We start from the raw sequence: 24,617 nt of genomic DNA on the forward strand, positions 1-24,617 counted from the left end.
GATTGTGATGAAGAGTGCAATTGTCTTTGAGCTGTGGAGTCTGTCTGTTCTTGGGTTTCTGTAGTGAGTATTTCCTGTTGCTTCCATCATCTTCTTATTTGGCGCTTCCATCATCTTCTTATCTGGCGCTTCCATCACCTTCAAGGTGCTCGGTAGCAGGCAGAACCACAGACTTCGTTTAGCTTCTCTCCGGGTGACCCTTGGTGGTGTTTAGGTCACCGTTCTGAGATTTAACTTAGTCCGTGGTCTACTTAGCCAAAGCTCCCTCCTTTCGACGCAGGAAATACCCTTCTCTGGATGGCACAGTGGGATCAGAGAATTTTGAAAGTTCAAGTGCTTCGGTATCAGGATAGCAGGTTAGTGACTGTCGGTCCTTGTTCAGGAGCTCTTCTTGGTTGTCGATGCTTTCTGTTGTGGCCAAGGTCGAGGAGACCTTCTTGCAGTGGTGTGCGTGCAGCCAGTGCCGTTTCCCCTCCACACGAAGAGCCGTCCGGGTGGTGATCAACACTTGCCAGGGGCCCGTCCAACGGGGTTCCAAACTCTTCGACCGCTGAAAGTTTCGGATCAGCACAAAATCCCCAGGTTGGATGGCGTGACCCGGACCCCTGGAAGCATCGGGGATGGCCTGCTGCACCTGCTGATGAATGACAGACAGAGTTTCAGTCAATTTATACAGATAATCAGACATTAGGACGTCCGGGACGTCATGAATGGAAGTTGGTTTCGGTGCAGACCAGACACTCATGGGTCGACCGAAAACAACCTCATAAGGTGTCAAGTGATGTTTGGTGGGGGTGGAACGCATCAATAGCAATGCCAGTGGGAGGGCGTCTGGCCATTTCAGACCTGTGGTAGCCACTATCTTGGCCAGTTTAAGCTTTAGTGTGGCATTGTGTCGCTCAACAAGTCCAGCAGACTGGGGGTGGAAGACTGCGTGGAACTTCTGCTTGATGCCCAGCCCCTTTAAGATGAGCTGGATGACTTCGGCTATGAAGTGGGGGCCATTGTCGCTCCATAAAATTCGACAAAGGCCGTAACGGGGGAAAAATTCCTTTAACAGTACTTTTGCAGTGGCCATAGCAGTGTTGTCACGGGTTGGGTATGCTTCCACCCATTTGCTAAATGCGCATACCACAACAAGTACATATTTCAGGCCTTGGCATCTGTCTAGCTGGATGTAGTCCATCTGCAGGACTTCAAACGGGTGATTTGGGACCCCAAACCCTCCCCGGGGTACTACAGTTCCTTTCCCGGGGTTGTGTTGCAGGCATATCAAGCATTGTTGGACCAGACGTTTGGCGGAGTCTGTGATTTTATCATTGTGCCAAACTCTGGAGACAAGTTCAATCATGGGGGCTGATCCTATGTGGGCAGGGGAGTGTGCCATAGTCAGTATGGGAATCAGGTATGAGTCAGGTAGCAACCATTTGTTTGTGTCTTTTGTCCGCCAGCAGCCTTCATCGTCCTGTAATCCCACCCGTGTCCATTCAGTCAATTCGTATTGTGTGCTAGCCATTTGAATGTCTCTAATAGTGTCCCTAGCGTCGGTCCATTTTTCTGCTTGTGACCTGGTCACGTACATACGTGTTGTCGTCCTATTTTCAGCTGTCGTTCGAGCAGTGATGTCGGCTAGTGCATTTCCCTATCCAATAATGTCTGTCACTTTCTTGTGTGCCTGGCATTTGATGACCGCAAGCCTTTTGGGGAGAAGGACAGCCTCGATCAGGGCGGAAACTAGATCTCCGTGCAAAATGGGGGTGCCGTGTGAGGTCAAGAATCCCCTTTCCTTCCAAAGGAGCCCAAAATGGTGAACCACCCCGAAGGCGTACTGGCTGTCGGTGTAAATGTTTGCTGTGGTTCCTGCTGCTAGGATGCAGGCTCGTGTCAGGGCAATCAGTTCCGCTGCCTGGGCAGATCGTTGCGTGATGCGGGCTGTCTCGACTACAGTTCGAGCCGTGGTGACTGCATAGGCAGCTGAAGTGGTGCCATTGGGGAGTTTGATGCAAGAACCGTCCACCCACAGCTCTCCGTCAGGGTCAGGAAAAGCCGTGTCTCTGAGGTCAACCCTACTTCTAGTCTGTTCGTCCGTAAGAGTCACACAGTCATGCACAGGGGATGCATCGGGATCGTTCTCTGGTAAGGGTAACAAAGTTGCCGGGTTCAGTGTGGTGCATCTTTTCAGGGTGATATGGGGTGCAAGCAAAGTCAGCTCGTATCCAGTCAGTCGTGCACTCGTCAGGTGTTGCGTCTTGGTTTGGTTCAGGAGGGTGTCAACTGCATGGGGTACTAGTACCGTGAGGGAATTCGAGAGCACGATCCCCTCACTCTGTCGGATAGACATAGCAGTGGCAGCTACAGCTCGAAGGCAGGCAGGTAAGGCTCTGGCTACAGGGTCAAGAGTGGCAGAGAAGTAAGCGCACGGTCGTTGCTTTGGGCCAATGGACTGGGTCAGGACAGATAAAGCGCACCCCTCCCTTTCGTGAGTGTAAAGGGAGAAGGGCTTTGTGTAATCGGGGGTACCTAGGACAGGGGCCGAACAAAGGGCATCTCGTAGTTCCGTGAAGGAGGTTTGGCACTCAGGGGTCCAAGGGAGTGGGAAGGGGACATCTTTAGCTAGCAGAGAAAGCAGCGGTTTCACAATGAGGCTAAAGTTTGGTAACCACTGTCGGCAGAAGGAGGTGAGGCCTAGTAGGGAGCGAACCTGTTTCTGAGTCTTGGGGACGGGGGTTTCAAGAATGGTTTAGATCCGGTCGGGAGTGAGTTTCCTTCCGTCTTTGGACAGGAGGTGGCCTAAGTAAGTGACCTGGGGTTGGCAGAATTGCAACTTCTTCTTGGAGACCTTGTGGCCATTTTCCGCAAGGAAGTGCAGGAGTTGAATGGTGGCTGTGACTGCTAATGGAGTGGTGTCGGCTGCCAAAAGGATGCCATCGACGTATTGCACTAACACCACTCCATCGGGTAACTGGACTTGATCCAGCTGTCTCTTGAGGGCCTGGCTGTAAATGCTAGGGCTTTCTGTGTAGCCCTGGGGTGCTCGGCAGAACCTATATGAGCGGGCTTTTAGGGTGAAGCCGAAGAGATATCGGCTGTCTGGGTGGATGGGGATGGAAAAGAATGCTTTTTTGAGGTCAATGACAGTGAAGGTGGTGGCAGTAGAAGGAATCAAAGTCAGGATGGTGGTGATGTCTGAGACCACGGGGTACTGGGGTACCACCACTTTGTTGATCTCTCGAAGGTCAATGATAAAGCGGTATGCTTTCTCATCTCCCTCTCTTTGTTTCTTGATGATGGGCAAGATAGGGCTGTTGCAAACGTTGCTAACCACTTCCTCTACCACTCCTGCGTCTATCAGTGACTGAATAATCTTTACCAATGCCTTCTCGCCCTCGGGCGATATCCGATATTGTGGAAGTTTTGGGAGTGTTGCGTCTGGTCGGACAGTAATGTGCACTGGGTCAATCATCATGCGCCCTACGTCCGAATCTGTCTTGGCCCACAGATACGGAGACAGAGTGTCAAGCAGGGATGTGTCAGCGTCTGTGATGGAAAACATGCGTCGGGAAGGGCAGTGTCTAAGCAGAACGGGGTTGTCGTAAAGGAAAACTCGAACTCCGTCTTGAGAACATCTGATTGTCGCTCGGAAGTGTTTCAATAAGTCAAGTCCCATAATGGCGTCAGGGCTATTGGAGGAAAGCAAAAACGTGGTGTCAGTGGTGTTGTTTTCTAAGTCGAAGAGGATCGGAGCGGACAAAGGGTTAGTGGAGGGCGTTCCATCGAAACCTGTCGATGTTATAGGTGAGCCAGACAAGGGTGCCCTTGGAATCAGTCGTTTAGATAACGCACTACGTGTTGCGCCAGTGTCTACCAGAAATGGAGACTTTGTACCCAAGACCTTAGCAGTGACATAAGGGCCTTGCTGGTCAACATAGAGCTCGACTGGATCCCTCCCTTGCCCTTGGCAGTCCTATGCAAAGTCGTGGGCGTCATCGTAGTCAGATTGCTGGCACTGGTTCTGTCTGGGTCGATCAAATGTGTTTGGTCTGCTTGATCTGTCGTTAGTCGTGTCATTTGGGGGCCCTCGCAGCTGTCCCCTATTTCTCGGTCCACTTGCTATGTCCTTGGGGTCTTTATTTCTGATTATTTCCAAAAGAACCGGGCATTGGGATTTCCAATGGCCGGTTCCTTTACAGAAAGCACACTGGTCCTCTCTAATGTCCGTACGTCCAATGTGGGGAGTCGAAGTGCGGTCCGTGGGAGGTGCAGTCTTAGGGACGTTCGTCTGATAGTTTCCCTTGTATTGGTCCCGTCCTATAGTCACCCCTTGCAGTTGTGCAATCATCACCCTCTCTTTCAAGTCTTTCTTCTTTTTCTCTGTTGCTCTATCGTTTTCGTTTTTCTGATGTTCATAATATTGGGCCATCTGGAGGATAGCCGCAGGTTTGGAGGCTGCCCAACTACTCTCGCTGGCCTGCAGTTTCTGGGAGACCTCTGGTGACAAACCCTTAACATAATTTTGGACATGGTGTCCGGTTGCAGTGGTCATGTCCTGGCCGCTGTAATCGGAGAACACCGTTTCAAACCGGGAGAAGTAGTCCGATACATCCTCCTGGGGTTTCTGGCAACAGGCCGTTACTATCGACCAGTCCACTTTCTTTTCTGGAATCAGGGTTTTTAATTTCTGTACGATTTTATCTGGGAGGTCTAAAATGGATTTCAAAGGCTTTTGTCCAGGTTCTCGTTGTTTATCAATGCCATCGAGTTGTGACCAGGTATGTCCAAACAGCTCAAGGTGGTCGACTTTCCGGATTTGCTTCCACACATCAGCTGGCAGACATAACCCGAAAAACAAGTCGATGTCAGCCAGGGTCATAATCGTTGAACCTAGGGCTGTACCTAATTCAGTATAGAAGGCAGTGGGGTTTTTACGTAGGTCAGGCAGAGATTTCCGGAATGTCAGAATCTCTTGCCGGTCCCATGGCTGGTAGACCCAGTTGTACACTACCCTTCCTTTTGCATCTTTGTGGTTTGCATCATCGTTAGTCCCTTCACCTCGTGGAGGAACCCAGTAAGGGGCAGCCTCTCGTATCGGCATCATGGCGTTAGATTGCTCAGTTTGTGGTTCGGTCGCTACGGATGTCGTGGTTTTAGCTCCCGATTCTTGTTCAGTGAGGTGGCGGAAAACCTCAAGCGTACACATAAGGAGGTCCGTCACATCACACTCGCCCTCATCCCCGATATCGACCTTTCGGTACAGAGTCGTTAGGCTCTCGGGACCTTTGTCTCGATATCGGTCCTCGTATGGGTTCAAGACATGGTAACACAGTCGTACGGTAAAATGTCGTCTGTGACTCCCTGTATACGAGTTAAACATATCCGTGATGTACTCTTAATCTTCCTTTCTTTCTACCAGTGTCCTTGCTATCTTGTCAATCCCTGCTCGCTCATCTTTGCTTAATCTGCTTGTTCTTGCAGAACCAACCCTTCGGGACTCAACGTTGTCGTTTGTGTAGTATCTAATACAAGGAGTTCGGCCGGCACAGAGGCCATGGGGGCCGAAGCTGTGGCGCTACTCTCGCCTGTGCTTAGGGGTGGGGGTGCTGTGCTGAGGGTTGGGAAGGGGCATATGGAGGGGGCATGTAGATGATCGGAGGACCTAACAGCAGATCATCGTTGGCTCGCTGTTTCGAGGGTAATTCAGGGTAGAGCGTGGAGGACGTTCTAACCGGACACTGGCTTGATGTTTCCATTTCTAGTTTCTGTTTGGCTTCCTCTCTTTCCTTTATCTCTTCTTCTAGTTTCTGAGCAGCTAGGTGGGCTGCTTTTCGCAGCTCTTTTCCCAACCTACTCTCAGTTCTCTTTTTACGTTGTTCGGTTTCTTTGCGCCACATGCCGAGACTATCAAGCATAGTGGGCTTTGTCTTGTTTTTACCAAGGGCTGTTTCTAGCGCGCTTATTTTATTCTCATCGAAGGATCCTATCAGTGGCCACTGACTTTCTCGATCCTTTTTCGTATATTTATGCCACAGCTTGCTATAAGCTATAGCGATCAGTCCATGCTTCATGAACATGTCCTTATTAGGGGTGCCTTCCAGTGGAGCTGGATGGTTCATCTCTAATAAGCGGTCCGGGCTAAACAGACTACCAATCAGTGGGGAGAAGACAGGCATGACGGATTACAACGGGGACAAAAAGTCAGCACTACCTATCTTATCACTGCGTGCAAAGACTAGACAGAATATTTCTATTCTACGTTGTTTGCAGGCAGTGAATACCTCAAGAACCAATATCGAACAGTCAATGTTCGGTCAATCAAACAATCAATGGGGAGAATAAGTAGGCACGACGGGTTACAACGGGGACAAAAGTCTGCGTTACCTACCCTTTCACTACCTGCAAAGAGAGAACCTGTTCTTCCCTGTTTGCAGACAGAGAATCTCCAGAGAACAATCCACGAACAGTAGTTCGGGCAAACAATCAATCAGTGGGGGAGAAAGATAGGCACGACGGATTACAATGGGGACAAAAGTCTGCGTTACCTATCCTTCACTGCTTGCAAAGAGAGAGCCTGTTGTTTCTCCGTTTGCAGATAGCGAATCTCCAAACAAATCAACAAAGAGTAATACTAGTATTTTCCAAACAATCAAACAATCATTTCGTAATTCGTCGTGTTTACACGACCTTACCCGGACCGCATGGACAGTTTCTTGTCTTCCGAATCCAGCGCCCGATCGTCCTCTATTCTTCGTGATCCTCGCGGCACTCCTGATGGTTCCCAGTCAGGACCGTAGATCACTCGAGAGAGGTCTGTTCGGAACCAGTGAAGTTCGGATGATCGGCTGTCAGACGAGGGTCTATCGGACAGGTGCACTCCCGATCGTTGCAGTCGTTCACTCTGTCGTCAGGACCTCTCCCACTGGATCAACGAGTCGCTGATGGGCCCCACGTTTGGGACGCCAATTGTAGAAAAAGGTACGAGCAGAAGACCTTTTTCAGAGTTGCCCGGCGTTAACTGCCTCTATACTCACTCAAGTTACCAAACAAAGAGGCAGGCGCTGCAGACCGGAAGGCAGGAAACAGAAGTTTTATTCCGACGGAGCAGAACACATCAAATCAGACAACAGGGTATCTTCTCGAGGTGCTCTCTCCGCATCTCTGAGGCCTGGCCTCTTATACACAGGTTTATGATCTTTATTGCATGTCACACATTCTTGCAATGCTTTGAAGTATGAAAGGACATCCTCGGAATCTCCCCTTCAGGCCCGTTCCCACACACATTTACAGTTGAAGTCCCCACCCCGGTCACAACTGGTGATGATTATCGCGCAGCTGGACATTCCGACGATTCACGGAATGTGTGGGATTGAGCGGATCTCATAGGGTGGGGGCTTTGATCAACTCGAGGGTCCTTTGATGGGGGAAGCTTCCTACTGTACGGGGGGCAATAAACAGTATCCGCAGGGCCAGGTGGCAGCCTGGGAACGAGGAAGACAAACGGGCACACAGGAAAAGGGGGTTGTATCAAAGGACCCGGGACCATGAAAGGAATAAAGGGAGGTGTCGCGCTGGGAACAGGATGGGATTCCGAGGCAGAGCTGCGCTGAAGAGGGGTTTATGACCCAAGGCATGTGAGAGCGGGGGGTTGTCAGCGTGCGGGGGATGCCTGCGAGGTTAGGAGAGAGAGAGAGAGACGCGCTGGATATCAGCGAGGGGCAGAGAGGCCATGGTGCTCAAAATGGTTGCCACTTACGCGCACGAATGGGCTCAAAAAGGGCAAGATGGCGCCGATAATGTTGACGTTTGCGGCCTAACTTTTAACACGGCAGCGGTGTCCGAGTGCCGTGTTGCAATGACGCTGCTTCAGCGTGCACAAGGGTATTATGTAATGGATGAAAAACGGGGACGCCTGCGCAGGCAATTAGTAGATTGCTGGGAGGGTGATGATCCGGTTCTCTGTGTGTTTGCTTAAGGACCACTAACCAGTAACTTGAATTTTCTCCCATAGGATATCATTGTCTGCTTTTTGCTGAAAAAGTTTCTAAGTGTCGATTTTTGTAACTTACAGATATTCTTTAAAAATCGTGCCAACGGTAAAAACCTAATTACTTGCCTGTTTTAGATAGATGTCCCAGTGCTGAACCTAGGAACCCAGCACTGGATTACAAAAGTAACGCGATCATACTTTACCTGCAAACTGAATTTCCTTCCATAGGATAACATTGATAATTTTACCTGGAAAAGTTTCTAAGTGTCAATTTTTAACATACAATAATTTTCCTTAAAAATCACTACTGTAACCAAAACGCTTTTACTTAGCTGTTTACGTTCTTTCCGTGTGAGAGCTGCGGCTCTCTGGAACTCTCTCCCTTTGGAAATCCGCCTGTTAGAGGATCTTTTAGCATTCCGTAGGGCCCTGAAGACTTACCTGTTTTAATCTTTTGTGTTGACCCTCACTTCTCTGTTCTCTTTGCGCTGTGTTATGTTCTCCTTTTCCATGCGCCATGACGCTCCTTAGCTGGAGCATCTGTGCGCAAAATAAATGTTGATAACATAACATAACATAACATAACATGTCCCAGAGCTGAATCTAGGATCCAGTCCTGTGATTAGAAAAGTAATCTACAAAGTAACTAATTGCATTTAACTAGAAATTCCCATTGAGCTCAATGTTGCATTGCGTTTGAAATTGTGTTGCCTATTGCAACAAACTGTAATTATTGTAATCAAAAAGTCTACTGCCTATTTAAAACGTATTTAACTAAAGTAATTCATTCTGAGAAAGTATATTTTGTTACCTTGTTGGTTCTAAAATAAAATAACGATATCTTTTGATACAAAACAATTGGCCTAGAGTTCAGTTCTTGAGACCATTTGCTGGCTGAGTGTGTACAACAAATGCTTTGCATTGTCCTCTCTTACTGCCTTACGGCTCGACCAAGCTACCACTTTGGAGAGTAAGGTTATATCTAACTTTGGCCTCTGCCATACCTCTGGGGACTGTGGATTCTGTGCACACTATACCTTACTTTAGTCCAGTATATACAGAGCCACTTTCTTACACATACTACTCCCCATCAGTGCCTGTCATCCCCCAGGCCCCACATGAGCCCTAGACTAGGCCTGGAAACAAAATAAAATGATAATAAACTCAGGTTTATTATCATTTTTTATTTTATCGCTGGTGGCGTATAAAATTCCTTTGCCATAGGGAAGGTGCTGCTTGGATACCCGATTTGCAGGTGTGAGCCATTTTGCTTCCATAGACCATTTACAGCTAGTTTGTCTACCTCTCCACTTGTCCCTCATTGGCCCATGCCTTCTTTTGCCCCCCCAGTCCAGAGTTTGATGTACTGCCTACAGATTCAACTTGTCACTCCCAATCCCCTTCCCCCTTTGGTCTTAGCAGTCAGTCTCTCGGGCCTAAGCCCTTTTAGTCTCTCACATAGTTTACAGGAGCAGTGATGGGTCACATTTGGCCCTCCTGAGGAATCAGGACGTCACAGGTACCACAGAGCTTATAGGAGGCACACAGCAGTCTTGAAGGGAGCTGAGTGGCAGATGGCCATGCAGCACGCTGCTTGGAGAATTGCAGCTTCTGTCAGTGGCCCTCTTCTAGGTGGCTGGTGGTAGATCTCTACTCCTGGCCCACCTCACTTTGACACTCCGGTGAGCACTTAAAGCTTCTTCTTGGGGACGACAACAACATGCACACAAGTGGTGCTGCAGTCGTCAGGCACTGTATTTAGCACTCAGTGCCTTGAGTTGATGACCTTGATTCTTCACGAGGCACCCCGGGGGCACTGCTCAGATCCCTTGATCTCAGGACTGGTCCGACCTAATGGCACACTTTAGCAGTACTGTGGTCATGCTGTCCACTGTGGGGCATACAACCACAAACAGGAGCTTATCCCAGCTTTAGTTGGGCCTACCGGTCGGGTACACAGCTCCACGTGCTTCGGTAGCTACGAAGGAGATAAATGATGAAGATCGAGCTGCCCCGTCCGGCAGTACAGAGATCCCTTCTGCACAGCTGCTTAGCGAGTCTCTGTCAGATAGATTTTATGCCAAGGTCAATTCCTGCTCAAGTCCCTTCCATCATCTGCTTCCCATGCAGGGTTGGAATTTCCTTCTCTCGCTCACAGGCAGGATGTCTTGGCACCCAGGACAGTCCAGTAATTCCTGCTTCAGATCAGACCCTAGAGGATTTTTACTCACCTCTTGGAAGTTTTCTTTCAGACTGCAACACCAACCCTTGGCTGCTTAGCAGTACATGAGTACTCTGCAGAGTAACCCCTCCTGGGTACAGAAGACCACAACAACAAGCACCAATGCATTGGGGCTCCTATCTTTATATTGATTTTGCTGACAAAGGATGTGAATTTCAGGTCTGATTCCTTGGAAATGCTTTGGGTTGGTTCCCCTTTCATGTGTCCTGGCCAGATTCCCTTCCAGACTTGGTCTTTGTCTGCAAGGATTCTCTGCCCAGCAGGACAGTCTCTAGGTGGAGTGCCCACCACAGAAGCACAAAGAGGTGTGAGTAGGCTGCACCCAGCTATTTACGACCCTCCTCACACAAATCCGGAAGTGAGATAAGAATTGGTGCCACTTTAAAAGGCACCTTTCCCAAACAACATATACTGAAGGCCTCGGCGGCCACCCCTCCCATATTCCAACTAACCAGGGCCGTAGCCACGGGGGGCTTTTGAGGGCATGGAACAGCCCATTTTAATCATTTGCCCCCCAAATGACAGAGGAATTGGAACTTTATTTAGGAAAAACTCAGTTTAAATTCACTTTACCCAAGGAAACTGCATTCACATTTGAATGCATACACCCTGATTTTAAAGAAAAATGCAGATGTTCTGCTTGTGAATGAACAATAAAAATGCCCTTTTTATCTTGTTACTTTTGCTAAATGTTAAAAGACAGAGCTTAAATGTCAGGCTATGTGTTAGGAACAATTTCTGCTTATTCTTTTAAGTGAAGATGCTGTTTAATTTTCTTTTACTTTCTGCAAAGTGGGAGGATTTTGTAAAGTGAACTATGTTACTACTATACAAGCAGGGCCACTGGAATTATTCAGCAGAGAGGCTCAAATTGTGTGGCAAGGTTGACCAAATTATGCGGCAACAAAACACAAATGCTGAAGCTTAACCCGTTCGCTGCAGGTGTCGGCCAACAGCCGTCGCAAGCACTACCTCCGTAGTGCTGCGCACGTCCGTTGGCCGACGCGGCCCCGCCTGCTCAATGGAACGCTCTGCACTGGTGTGGAACGTTCGAAGCAGCAAACGGTATAATGCAGCACAATTTATGATGGTATTACTTCATTATTTTGTACTTTTTACACGTTACCACTGTCTAGGCAATGGTTTCATGTCATTAGTGTCAGTTCCACACTCAAATACGGGTATAAGTAACAGAGGGATGGCAACCTTTGCAATGTTGCATGTTGCAGCATTTTTAATAATGTTTGATCAGTATGAGCTAGAGACATTTTTTGCTTAAAACCTGCAGATTATGCAGAAGATGATCGATTATGTGGCAAATGCAGCAAATTCATAATTATTTGGAAAACACTGCAGAATCGCATAATTCCAGTAGCCCGATTTACAGGAAGTGCCTGGCAGATCGTCCTGAGAAGCAGACGCCGAAAATACCGCGAGGGGAGCAGGGAGGCCGATCCACCACCTAAAGGTTGGATTTATTATCAACCACGACCAATAACAGGGTGTCGCCGCGGACAAAAATTGAAAGTATCCAGTGGCTGGCATATGCATAACGAATTGACTAAATTTTGGTGCTCATACTCGCAATTCGGTGGCCCCCCTCCGGTAACCTCATCAAAGCAGACTTTCCTGATATGAGAAGGAAATCCAAATTGGAAATTTAAAATTCCAGATGTCTGATTGAAGCTGACCAAGAACTCCTCCGAATTGAAACTGTGAGGATAGTGTCAAGATAACACACAGAATTGTTTGTCCTGAAGAAGGTGTTATCACCGATTCACCGAAACGCTGCGTCGACTACAAGAACAACTGTGATATTCGTGATCAAATGTTTTTTTAATAAATTGTGACTTTTAAATGTTTTTAATGAATTAACAACTTGTGTTTTTGGGCATATCTATTGTATAAACTACCTGTTTTTATTTTGAATTGTAATAAATTGTATATTTTTTCAAGACACACACTCTTTATGGTTTATATCTTAGTATTTGCTTATATGTATATGTTATATAATCTAAGCTAGACCTGGTACTTGGAGTAATACGTGAACTACACTTGGGTTCTTTCCATTTTGAGTTGATTTGCTGTGGGACCTCTTTCTTGTTCCTCCTGTAATACCTGTATATGAACAGTACAGATATTTCAGCACACATGAAAGCACAAATGAATCACATTTTGTTTTGTAATTCTGAAGTGTGATGGAAATAAAAGATTTTAATAGGAACAAGAAAAGCTTGATGAAGCACAAATGATAAACATTGCATTTGACACGTAATGCAGCATTTCTATAGCACTTACTACTGCAGTGCGTGGCACTAAAGCGCTTATGTACATGGGCAGCAAGGTACGCCATATAGAGTGGAGTGTGGTTGGAAGGGTGTAGTCTTTGTTTTTTGATCTTATGTGGGAAATGTTTCCATGTTGTACTAGATGATCACAAAGGTGCAGCTATCATGCCTGTTATGGAATGCAGCGCATACCATGGAGGTCAATTGTGTGCTGTGAAATACACAAATGCCTAATTTTGTTTTTTTCAGTACGCTGGCAGAGTTGACCGGTCTGCATATCCCTTAGTGGTATTTCTTATGATTATAATTGCTTAGCTGGTTACTCCACTACATCGTACAATCAGAAATGTGTGTATAGTGTGAGCCTCATCTCCCATAGTTGGAAGGAGAGAGAAGTGGCAAGATCTGCTGGGATGTGCATTGTTACTATCATCCCATATTTGACTGTCATTCTGAGATTCAAAAAAGCAGCGATAGTGTATAGATATTTGGAACCTGCAGTTGTGAACTAGATTAAAGTCCTCTGATTGACCCGAAGTGTGACAGACCTTTTCATTTACTCCAAGGCTGTTCATTTAGTGATGGCGAATGACAAACTTTAAATATATGTGCTTATGTCCTAAGTGAAATTCAGAGGTGTAAATTAAAGTTGGCTGCAGACTGCGGAGTATTATGGTATTAGTATTAGTATGAGACAGAAATGTTATATATGAAATTACATAACTATATAATACCTTGGTGAATTATAGGTTAGCCTTTTTAGCTCGCATGCCTATCGAAAGTAGTTTGTTGGTTAGGTTGTTTCCAATCTGTAAACACAAATGGGTCTGCCCCTAGTTGGGATTACTACAGGACTTTTAGAGATGCACGTTAAGTGGGGGCATCTCACAAAAAGTGAAGAACTGGCCTCACACACCACCTGGTGTCATGCTTCATCATAGGCTGTCCTCGCCCTCTAAAAACTCAGTTTTATTGAGAGCGGGTATGTATACACCTGAAGACAGGGATGCACTTTTAAGTGAGTAGTGAAAGTGATTTAAAAACTATTGCAGTTGTCGCAAAGACTTTTAATTAACTGGGCAACTGTATGGTATTAAAAGAAGTGAGTGGTGATTTGGGAACTGATCATCCCTTCACCGTGCTAGATGTGGTCAACATGTTTCTGCTAAGGGTCCCAAGAGGGTACATAGCATTCATCAGGACCATGTATTTAAAGGGCTCCTCTTTATATGGAAGGTGAATAAATAAAGATCAACAACTAAAGGGGAGGGTGTAAATATCACAATCCCCGTCAGTATAGTACTCCAAATAAATGCCTGTAGAAAAATGAAAATCAAATACACACAGAATATGTAGATTTCTGTTTGCAACGCGTAATAGCTTTCATCACCACACTTTAAAGCGAGAGTGGTGGTTTCTAAGTGAAAAACACGTGTCATTCATATGTGTTAACACTTGTGAAGGAGAGAAATTGGCTCTCTTTGCTTACCCTCGGTGACTATCCTACATACTCCATGGGAGGTCGAGTGGGGAAGGCCCTACTTTGACATTCTGGAAAGAGAAACACAATATCACGCCTGGTGTTGGTAAATCAGGTCCACAATATGAAGTTAAAAACAAGCAGGTACACGTTAAAAAGGGTGCCTTCCAGGGGTGGTAGAGGGTTTTAACCAGCTCCATCGCGTTTAAGCACGCTCTTGCATCCATACACACAACATACACACCCTTACTGTCTTTTTCAGCGCCTTCCACCATGTATCCTACAGCTGTTCGCTTCGCCTCTCGCTGATGAATGGCGGTGGGAAGGGAGCGGTCTTTTATTGTGCCCTGAATACGTGATTGTTGTCAATTAGTACTCAATCGGTGACACCTGGCAAGGTGCGTGTTGTCATGGGATCGTGCCTGGTTGCCTGGTAAAGGGCGTTTCTAAGGAAGTAAGGTTTCTATAGCGTGTGCCGCTATGAGACACTCACTACATCCCCGATCAATGGGCGTGGTTCGGGAGGGAATGACCGTGACCGGTGGGTGGAGAGCGTGTGTGTCTTTAGCTCTCCTCCCCGCTTGTGGGTGTGGTGCACGTGCAAAATAACTAACGCGCACGCGTTCGATGGGCCTGTGTATAACGCGCATGCACTTTGTGTCCACTGTTTAAAGTCAGGCATTGCCTGGACTTGTAAAACACATCTGCGGGTGACTGCATTCTGATAAAGGCAAATCAAACGTTAAAAAGATGTAGGCATCCCACTTGACACATTTAAAAATAAATTTATGCCCAACGTAGTCCATGTTTCTATGGCAGTGTAATGTAACAGATTATATTAGAGGTGTTGCTGATCTCAGTGTGGGTGCCATGTTTCATCATTTATACAAATGCTTAGAAAAGTTAGCCACCCATTATTCTAACATAATGTTTGATGTGTCTCATCACCAAGTGGGGTTGCATGATGTAAATGTATCTTAGAAGTACAAACACCTAGTATTATCTAGATGGGGTTATGCCGCGTGTGATGTGGGTGGGCACTTCTCCTTCCGGCGATCTTATCCAAGGTTTTTTTTTTATATAGGCCATGCATACTTGGTGTGCATTCTGAGTCTGCCCGTGTTTAAATGATGGGAGTATTAAGATGAGGTGTGTGGTTTAGGTATGCAATTCCAAGATATTCACGGAGTGTACTCGTTTAAGTACCCCATTTCAAAGCCACGTAGTAGCTATGTTAGAACTCAAAAAAAATGTCGGTGAGGGCCTTCTCCGCACATTCCATAATTAAATGTCTTGGTGTTATGTAGATCCAATCTGGATTTAGAAAGATTTGTTTGACCACTTACAGGGTGCGTCTTTGGGGGATGCTCGTGTAGAGCGCTTCGAAGTCCATGGTTATGAACAGGTCCTCTTTAATGTTGACCTCCAGATCCCTTAGATGGCATAAAACATCTTCCGTGTCCTTGAGATATGACGGGGACTTTTGCACGATGGGTCTTAAAAACCAATTGCAATATTGCGACAGAGGTTCTAGTGTTGAGCCAATGCCCAACGCTATAGGCCTTCTCGGGAGTGGTGTTCTGTTTTTGTGGATTTTTGGAAGGGTGAGGAACTTAGGTGTTCTCGGTTCGGTGTTTATAAGGAACTCTGCCTCATGGTTGGTGATCCAGTCGTTGGTCATACCTTCACTGACCGGCTTCCAATTTTGTTCATGATCCGTGTTGTAGAGTCATTCCGATGTGTCTCAGAGCTTGTAGTGCCTGACAGAAGGCATAGGCACTCTTCCCATGTCCACCACATCCACTATGTCCACCATCACCATGTCCACCACCACCACCATGTCCACCACATCCACCACCACCACCATGTCCACCACCATCACCATGTCCACCATATCCACCACCATGTCCATCACCACCACCACATTCACCAATGCCACCACGTCCACCAGCACCACAAGGTCCACCACGTCCACCACCACCATGTCCACCACCACCACCATGTCCACCGCCACCACCATGTCCACCACCACCATGTCCACCACCACCACTTCCACCACCATGTCCATCACCATGTCAGCCACCACCACCATGTCCACTGCCACCACCACATCCACCAATATGTCCACCACCACGTCCACTACCATGTCCACCACCACCACATCTACCACCACCATATCCACCACCACGTCCACCACCACGCCCACCACCACCGTGTCCACCACCACGTCCACCACCATGTCCTCCACCACCCCATCCAACACCACCACGTCGTCCACCACCATGTCCACCACCACCACAACCAACACCACGTCAACTACCACCACCACCACATCCACCACGATGTCCACCACCACGTCAGCCACCACCACCATGTCCACCACGTCCACATCCACCACCACGTCCTCCACCACCACCACGTCCACCACCACCACGTCCACCACCAGCACGACCACCACATCCACCACCATGTCCACCACGTCCACCACCAACACGTCAACCAAGTCAAGTCAAATTTATTTTTATTTGCTTTGGTACTCAACCGAGGACCACAAATATTTTAACATAAAATACAGGTTATTTACAACAGTAAAATTTATTGTGCTAATACAATGTTAAAAAAGATTTTAAAAATGTATAAAAGTTATAACAAACAAAATCATTTGGCGGGAATTTACATAGAGTGATCAGTTCCTTTGCTGAGTTAATCCTACATTTAATGTATGTGGCTTGCAAATACCGCTTTATTGCCGTTACCACCTTTGGATTTAAACAGGCAAACATTAGATGCTCGACATCTTGCTCTCCTCCATTACACAGATTACATTTAGAGTTTTCCTTTAAGTGCCATTTGGCTGTTACAGTTTTAACTGGTAAAATACCGAACCGGAGCAGAACAATCGCTCTCCTGACAGAATGATTTAGGTTGAAAGCAATGTACTGTTGAGTTTTCTTGTATGTTTTAGTTTCAGTGAAATTCTTATATGTAGATAGTTTAGAACAATGCAAAAGGTCTAGATCAAAGCTCAGCCTTGAGGTGAAATGTTTCAAAAAGAGTTTAAGTTGGGAGGGTGTCCAAGCTAGCAGCAAATCGATATTAATCTCCGCTAGCTTAAAGGCAACTGACATGTTTTTCTTAAAAATGTGTTTGGATGAGTCACGATCAATTGTTTCTCTTTTGAGCAGAGATCGAAGAGTTCCTTCCTCAGCGTGCAGGAGATTATATGCCCACCTGATAACACTAGCAATTCCTCGAGAACAGGAGCTGGTTAATGAAAACTTGAGGCGAAGAGCTTGTACTGGAACGGCCTGTGACACCTTCATTAGTCTCCGTAATATTTTTCCTTCTTTTAGGTCTAGGAAGTTCCACTGGTTTATGGGGATATATTCTAACGGTGGGCGGCCAGCTACGCTCCGTCTGCGGAGTGTGCGTAGTGCCGCCTACTCCGCATTTTGCGGAGCTGGCGGAGCCAGGCGGCACTACGCACGCTCCGCAGACGGAGCGTAGCTGGCCGCCACCCGCCTCCCTCCCGCCCCCTCCCTAAATACTTTGAAATAAAAGAATCAAATAATTTAAAAAGCACTTACCTTGCCGCCGCTGCCCGCCGCGTCCCCGGGGCTCACTATCTTCCGTCTTCCGTCATCTATACTAATGCGCATGCGCGGGCGGCCGCGCATGCGCATTTTCACGAGAAAATGCGCATGCGCGGCCGCCCGCACATGCGCATTAGTATAGATGACGGAAGATAGTGAGCCCCGGGGACGCGGCGGGCAGCGGCGGCAAGGTAAGTGCTTTTTAAATTATTTGATTCTTTTATTTCAAAGTAGTTAGGGAGGGCGGGAGGGAGGCGGGTGGCGGGGCTGGCGGCCAGTGGGGTTTGCGGAGTGGGGCTACGCGGAGTGCGGAGGTGGGCGTAGTTTCTCGCCCACTTCGCGTAGCTCCGCGAAGCCCCACTCCGCGAACTCCGCCCAGGGTTAATATATTCCAAGGCATATGATAGTACAGGCGGTATCTTAAAACTATATACCTTGAACAGAGAAGAGAAATGCCTGTGTCCTGACGCTGCGTATAGTCTTGCGAGAGCTCCCGCGTGTACATCAGCTTTCTTGGTCAGGTTCACAGTATGTGGTCGATTTTGTAGAGACTTGGTGAAGATCCTGCCTAGATAGGTGTATTCATTTACTTCTTCCACCTTGTCTCCTCCAAGGGTCCAGTTATATTTAGAACTCTTTTTCTTTCCTGAAAAAGAAACTATTTTTGTTTTGGTAATGTTAGGGATTAAGTAATTTTCCTCCGTGTATTTGTTCAGTGCCTGGAGATTGTTTTGTAGTCCAAATGGTGTTAAATCTAATATGACGATATCGTCTGCGTATATCAGTGTATGTATGTTATGGGAGGCAACTTTTGGTGGAAAATTGCGAGCTTGCTGGAGACATTGAGGCATATCACTGAGGTAGAGTGAAAAGAGTAGGGGAGCAAGGAGACATCCCTGTTTGAGGCCATTGGGGGTCGGGATAGGACTGGTTAAGCCCTTTTCTCTCCCCATTTGCACCTGGCACCAGTTGTCTGTATGCAGTGATATTATTATTCGTAGTAACTGGTCAGGGATACCCATTTTACTAAGTTTTTCCCAGAGTATTCTCCTGTCCACCCTATCGAACGCAGTCGAAAAGTCGATGAAAGCTGCGTAAACAGCCTGAGATTTGATGGACACATATATATCTAAGATAGTTTGAAGGATGGCAATATTGTCCATGACTGAATGCTTTGGTCTAAAACCAGCTTGATATCGAGGGATCAATCCAGATGAAAAGGCCCAGTTTTTAAGTTGATCCAGGACTTCCGCTGTGAAGATCTTTCCAGAGGCATCCAGCACAGCGATTTGTCTGTAGTTACCAGGTTGTAATCTTGATCCCTTTTTATGTATAGGTATGATGATACTCCCCTTCTACGACTTCGGGATTACCCCAGTGCTGAGAATGTAGTTGAAGAGGGGGGAAAGCATTATGCTCCACCCTTTAGGATCGATCTGGAGGACTTTGATTGAGATTTGCTCTGGGCCAGTTGCTCCTGTTGATCTTGCCCTTCTTATGTGTATCTCAATAGAAAGGGGAGTGGATGTTCCAGTATTTTAGATTTCAGTTTCTGAACTACTAGAGAACGTATAGGCCATTTCTGAATTATTGTTTAATTTGTATAGATTAGTGAGATAGGTTTCCCATTCGTTTGGGGGCACAGAAATACTTTGTAATGTTTTTTTCGTGCTCGTTTCTTTGCCGATTATGGTCCAGTAGGAACGTTGGTTGTTCTGTTTTGCTGCTATCTGCAGATCCACCCAATTTTGATCTTGGGTTATTCTCTTGTGTTTTTCTTTTTCTCTCCTCCGTTGGTTCTTTAGTTTGCTAATTTCTGCTTGCCTAGATGGTGAACCTTCTAGGAACTGTGCTCTTATCAGTTTATTTAGCAGCTTTGTTCCAGTATCTAATTTTAGATTTTTGTTTTCAGTCTTTGTAAATCTTGGTTGTGTCAACTTTTTCTGCAATTTAGTTCTTTTATGATCAGTTCAAAATTCATTATTGGGTTTACAGAGTGTGTTGTTTGAAGAAGCTGGTTAGTGGCTATTGTATTAGTTATCTTATTGAGTGTCGCTGAGTTCCAATAAATCCTCCTTTGGTTTTGATTTACCATAACTGTACTGTGCTTGTACATGATTTGAGTAGGTGAACATGGATGTATTTTCCACTATGTAGATAACTGTAGGATAGCGTGATCGCTTCCATGAACAAAATTTATTTTTAGTTGTAGGGCGGATCCGAACAAGTCGAGACTGGATATCATATAGTCCAAAAGTGTGTTGCTATTATTCCCTTGTCAAGTATTTGAAGCGGGAATGTCGCCTTCCACATTCCCGTTTAATATTATTCCATTTAGCATTGGGAGCAATGCTAGTAGAATTTTTCCCCTTTGATCCGCCTTGTTCCCTTTGGGGAATAATGGTGTGGAAATTTCCAACGCCTCTTCTTTATACCAATTAGACCATTTTGATATTTCTTTGTTGGAAACTTTTGCATTTAGGTCCCCCATAATGAGAAACAGTGGATATTCGCGCCTTTCGATTATCTGATCTATGTCATCCAGAATCTCTGTCATCATTCCATCCATTTTTGCTCCAGGCGGTACATATACATTAAAGATTAGTACGTTATTTTGGGAGTGTGAGAGGTTTGTCCTGCACCTGACCTTAATACATTGGTAATTATAAGAATTTGTGGAGATTATTTCTTGGGCCCAGTCATACTCTTCACTTAGTAAAATTGCAATCCCACCCTTCGCATGCCCCCGCTTGGCCCGCAGGGCAGGGATGTCATATATGAAGTATCCCTCCAGATTGAAATTTTGTGTACTCCAGGTTTCTTGTAGGGCCACGATAGCGGGAGAGTTTTTTAATAATTCTGCCATTTTTTCTTTAGTATTCCCCGCTATATTCCAAGAAGATATTACTAAGCCTGTGCTAAACAGAAGAGCTAGTGTCCTTCATTTGTTTGTTACTATTCAGGGTCTCAGAGATCCAGTCCCATGACTGGTCCCTCTGTGTTGTTTCCTTACAGCGAGTGCTTTTGCTCCAAATTTCCCTTTCGCCATTCTTTATTGAAACAAATAGATTTGCTGCTGATTGATCTAAGGGATAGGTTTTGTTATCTATGGTATGGTACGTTTTTTGAGAGGCTTCGAGCGGATACATCATATTGTAGACTTCATTTTTTAATACTGGGATCATGTCATAGCCACATTTGTGGAGGATCTCGCTCTCCTTAAGGATAATTCCTGGTAAGGCTGGGGACCAGAATTCTACAATTGCAGTTTTTGTTTTCGCTTTATCCGGAAACATTACTAGTTTGATCTCATTTTGCGCTAGAAATTTTAGCGACTGGATCTGTTGCAGTAGGTTAATGATTCGGCCGCGATTGAGTGGAGCTTCATCAATAGGGAATAACTCTGTGATTTGTAAGTAGTTGGATCTTATCTCCTCTACTTAGGGTTCTTTTCTCTGTAATTCTGGATGTCCTACGAGTGTTCCTCTTAAAGTTGCACTTTCCGAGTTGTGTATGAAATCAGTAGCCTTTGGATTTAATGTGGAGTATTGGTAAAGGTTTTTGCTGTTGGTTTTCACCTGTATCTTCTGGTGCTTCATACTCGGTGTTGGGGGCAGTGTTGGTCTTCCTTCATAATCTGGTGAATCGTTAAGTAAGGGAGTGGTAATCTGAAATTTGATTTTTGTGGCCTTCTTCTTTTTTAATCTTCTTAGCGCCTTTCTCTTTTTTATCTTTCTTTGCCGTTGTTCCTTCTTTGTTTTTTCCGAGTCTTGTACATCTTCACTAGTTAACCCAGTGTTTGTTTCAGGATCAGATATTACAGGATTGGTCATATTTAATTTGGATTTGCTTTTTGTAAATATTGGGTAGTACGTCACAGATTGTTGATGTGGTTCTAAGTTAGTTTGCTCTTTAAATAGTTTTTTGAGGGAATATACGGTGATGTCTCCCTGCTTTCCCACACTTTCACCAGATGATTTCTTCTCGGTTTGTGTTGAAATTTCTTTTTCCGAGGGAGGCGGCATAGTGTCCTTTTTTATTTTTAAAGCATCACCAGTTATCTCTTGGCATTTTCCACAGGTACCTGTTATTTTTGTTGTTTTTGGTGACCGAATTTGTTCTTTCTTCTTTTTTTCCTCAACCAGAAATTTTAGAATTCCAATTTGTACGTCGAGTGTTTGATTAGAATTTTCCAATATGTTACCTAAATGGTTGAGGACTGATTCCAGGATATTTTGTAAAACAAACATTGATTTAGAGACTGGAGTGTAATGATTAATCAGGCCGGTGGTTTTAAAGATAGAAAGATCTGGTGAATTTTCAAGATGGCCCTCTATATCTATTGATTTTTGTGGAGTACTGATCTGTATGTTGTCGATCCTCCTTTGGTGTTTCATTTGAGATATTCCATCCTTGGTGCTGGTATCTGGGGAGATGATGTTGCAGTCGAAAGACTGTTGTATTTTGGAAAGATCGTGTGTTATTGATCCGGTTGCCATTAAATCTGAGGTTAAGTCCGCTTGTTCCATAAAGGTATTTTTTTTCCCTTGCTTCTGGGATTATTTGGGTGCCGTTTCCAACCTCCGTGACATCTACTGTTTCCGAGTTTGCCTGTTCTTTTACTATATGATCCTGGTCATCTGGGTTTGTTCTTGCGAAATACTTTCTGATTCCAGGGGTTGCTATTGTCTTTCCTTTTCTTACTGCCTTGTTGGTGCTCTTCCTGATTGCGTTGTCCGTTCCCATTCTTTTCATGAAGATGGTTCTGGATCTGAGCTTCTTATAAGCCATTGCACTGTATTAAGTCAGTAGGAGGTGACGCGTAGTTGTCCAGGGCGGTAACTATATATATATATATATATATATTTTCCCCTTCTATTCCCTGCTTTTGACCCACAATAGAAGTGCCTGCTTCCAATAAACACAGTCGGGTAGTTAGACTTCGGGGGCCAATGCCCGGCGCGCCGCTCATGCAACGCCAGCACCAGCACCCAGATCCAATTCCCCAAGTTCGTTCCTGTAGGATTCTGCAGTTTTTAGGGGCCTGCTCTGGATTCCTCGCCACTCCCGCTTAAAGCAAGGGGATTGACTTAAAGGAATGCTTTGCGTCTTGTGACTCCTGGCTGTGTCGGCGTGAAGACCTGAGCTCCGTACTGGCTTCTGCCTGTGGGGACGTGAGGACCCCGACTCTCAGCAGTCCCCGCGCTGTGATCGCCACCAGTCTCAGTCCAAACGAGCGCCGACTTAGCAGTAGTAGTAGGTAAATATAGGATGCGAAGTATTAATTTGAATTTAGTGGTGAGTTTTATCCACGTTCCCCTTCAGTCGAGGGAGGGTGGGTTACGCTGCCGGGGGGGGGGGGGGGGTTGCTGCTTCTGGTGAGTTATTACTATGTATAAAGAGTGGCCGGGCGAAGAGGTAATACAACAGGCTGGCTCACCTTAGTTCCCTTGCTGTGCTCGACTGGAGCATCCCACTCGATGCAGTGACACCGCAGCTCTTGCCTCCTTGCCCAGGACAGTACTGTAGTGCCGGTCTATTCGATGTGGTCCTTCATGTTGCAGGCTCCAAACCCCGTAACACCAGGGCACCCGGCTCGCACACCTCCTATGTCCGGTTGTAGAAAAGCTGGGCGGCCTAACCACTAACCCACTGACCCAGACAGGACCCAGGATCCGCAGTCACAGCCACAACAGCCACTGCAACCCCCACAGCCTCCACTCCAGTCCCGCGCTTCTCTCCTTACTTGCTCCTTTCACTGCTCCTTTTTTCTATGCTCCAGGGGGGAGGGAGGCGCCGCAGGAACACAGCGTTTCTCGGCCAGCTCACCGGCTCGCGGGCAGGGTAGGGAGCACTTGCGGGTTCTCCTACGGGCCCTCCTATGGCTCTATCCTTTGCCCGCTTTACGCCCCCCTGCCGAGGGCTGCCGAGGGCTACCAAAGACTGCCGCTCCACTTCCGCCTCAGCTCCGCCGTACCTCTGCCGTAGCTCCGCGCTTCACTGCAGTGCAGGACAGGGCAGACCCGGACCAGCCGGACCCACCGGAGCACGAGCAAGGCACAGCACAGGCGAGGGGGGCCAGGCGGTAGCAGCGGCTTGCTGGCTGCAGGACGGCCGCGGCGGTTGATGTCAAATTAAAGCTGAAGGCTGAAGGCAGGCTGAGAGCAGCCCAGCTCTGTCACTGTAGCAGCAGCAGCCCTTACAGCAGACCACTCGAAATGGCGCTCTGGCGTTCTGGCGTCCCGGAGAACAGGTCCACCACCACCACGTCCACCACCAGCACATCCACCGCATCCACGTCCACCACCACCACCTCATCTATCACCATCATGTCCACCACCACATCCACCACCACGTCCACCATCATGTCCACCACCACATCCAACACCATGTCCACCACCACTACGTCCACCACCACGTCCACCACCACCACGTCCACCACCATGTCCACCACCACCTCATCCATCACCATCATGTCCACCACCATCACGTCCACCACCACCACGTCCACCACCACCACATCCACAACCACAACCATGTCAGCCACCATGTCCACCACATCCACCACCACCACATCCACCACATCCACCACCACGTCCACCACCATGTCAGCCACCACCACCACATCCACCACCATATCCACCACCACATCCACCACCACGTCCACCACCACGTCCACCACATTGACCACCACCACATCCACCACCACATCCACCACCACCACGTCCACCACCACGTCCATCACCACCACGTCTACCACCACCACCACGTCTACCACCACCACCACATCCACCACATCCACTACCACGTCCACCACATCCACTACCACGTCCACCACCACGTCTACCACCACCACGTCCACCACATCCACCACCTATACATCCACCACCACTACATCCACCACCACCACCACGTCTACCACCACCATGTCCACCACCACCATGTCCACCACCACCATGTCCACCACCACCACATCCACCACCACCACATCCACCACCATGTCCACCACCACCATGTCCACCACCACCATGTC

Source organism: Lissotriton vulgaris, chromosome 3_2 (assembly GCF_964263255.1).
Source record: "Lissotriton vulgaris chromosome 3_2, aLisVul1.2, whole genome shotgun sequence".
NCBI lineage: Eukaryota > Metazoa > Chordata > Amphibia > Caudata > Salamandridae > Lissotriton > Lissotriton vulgaris.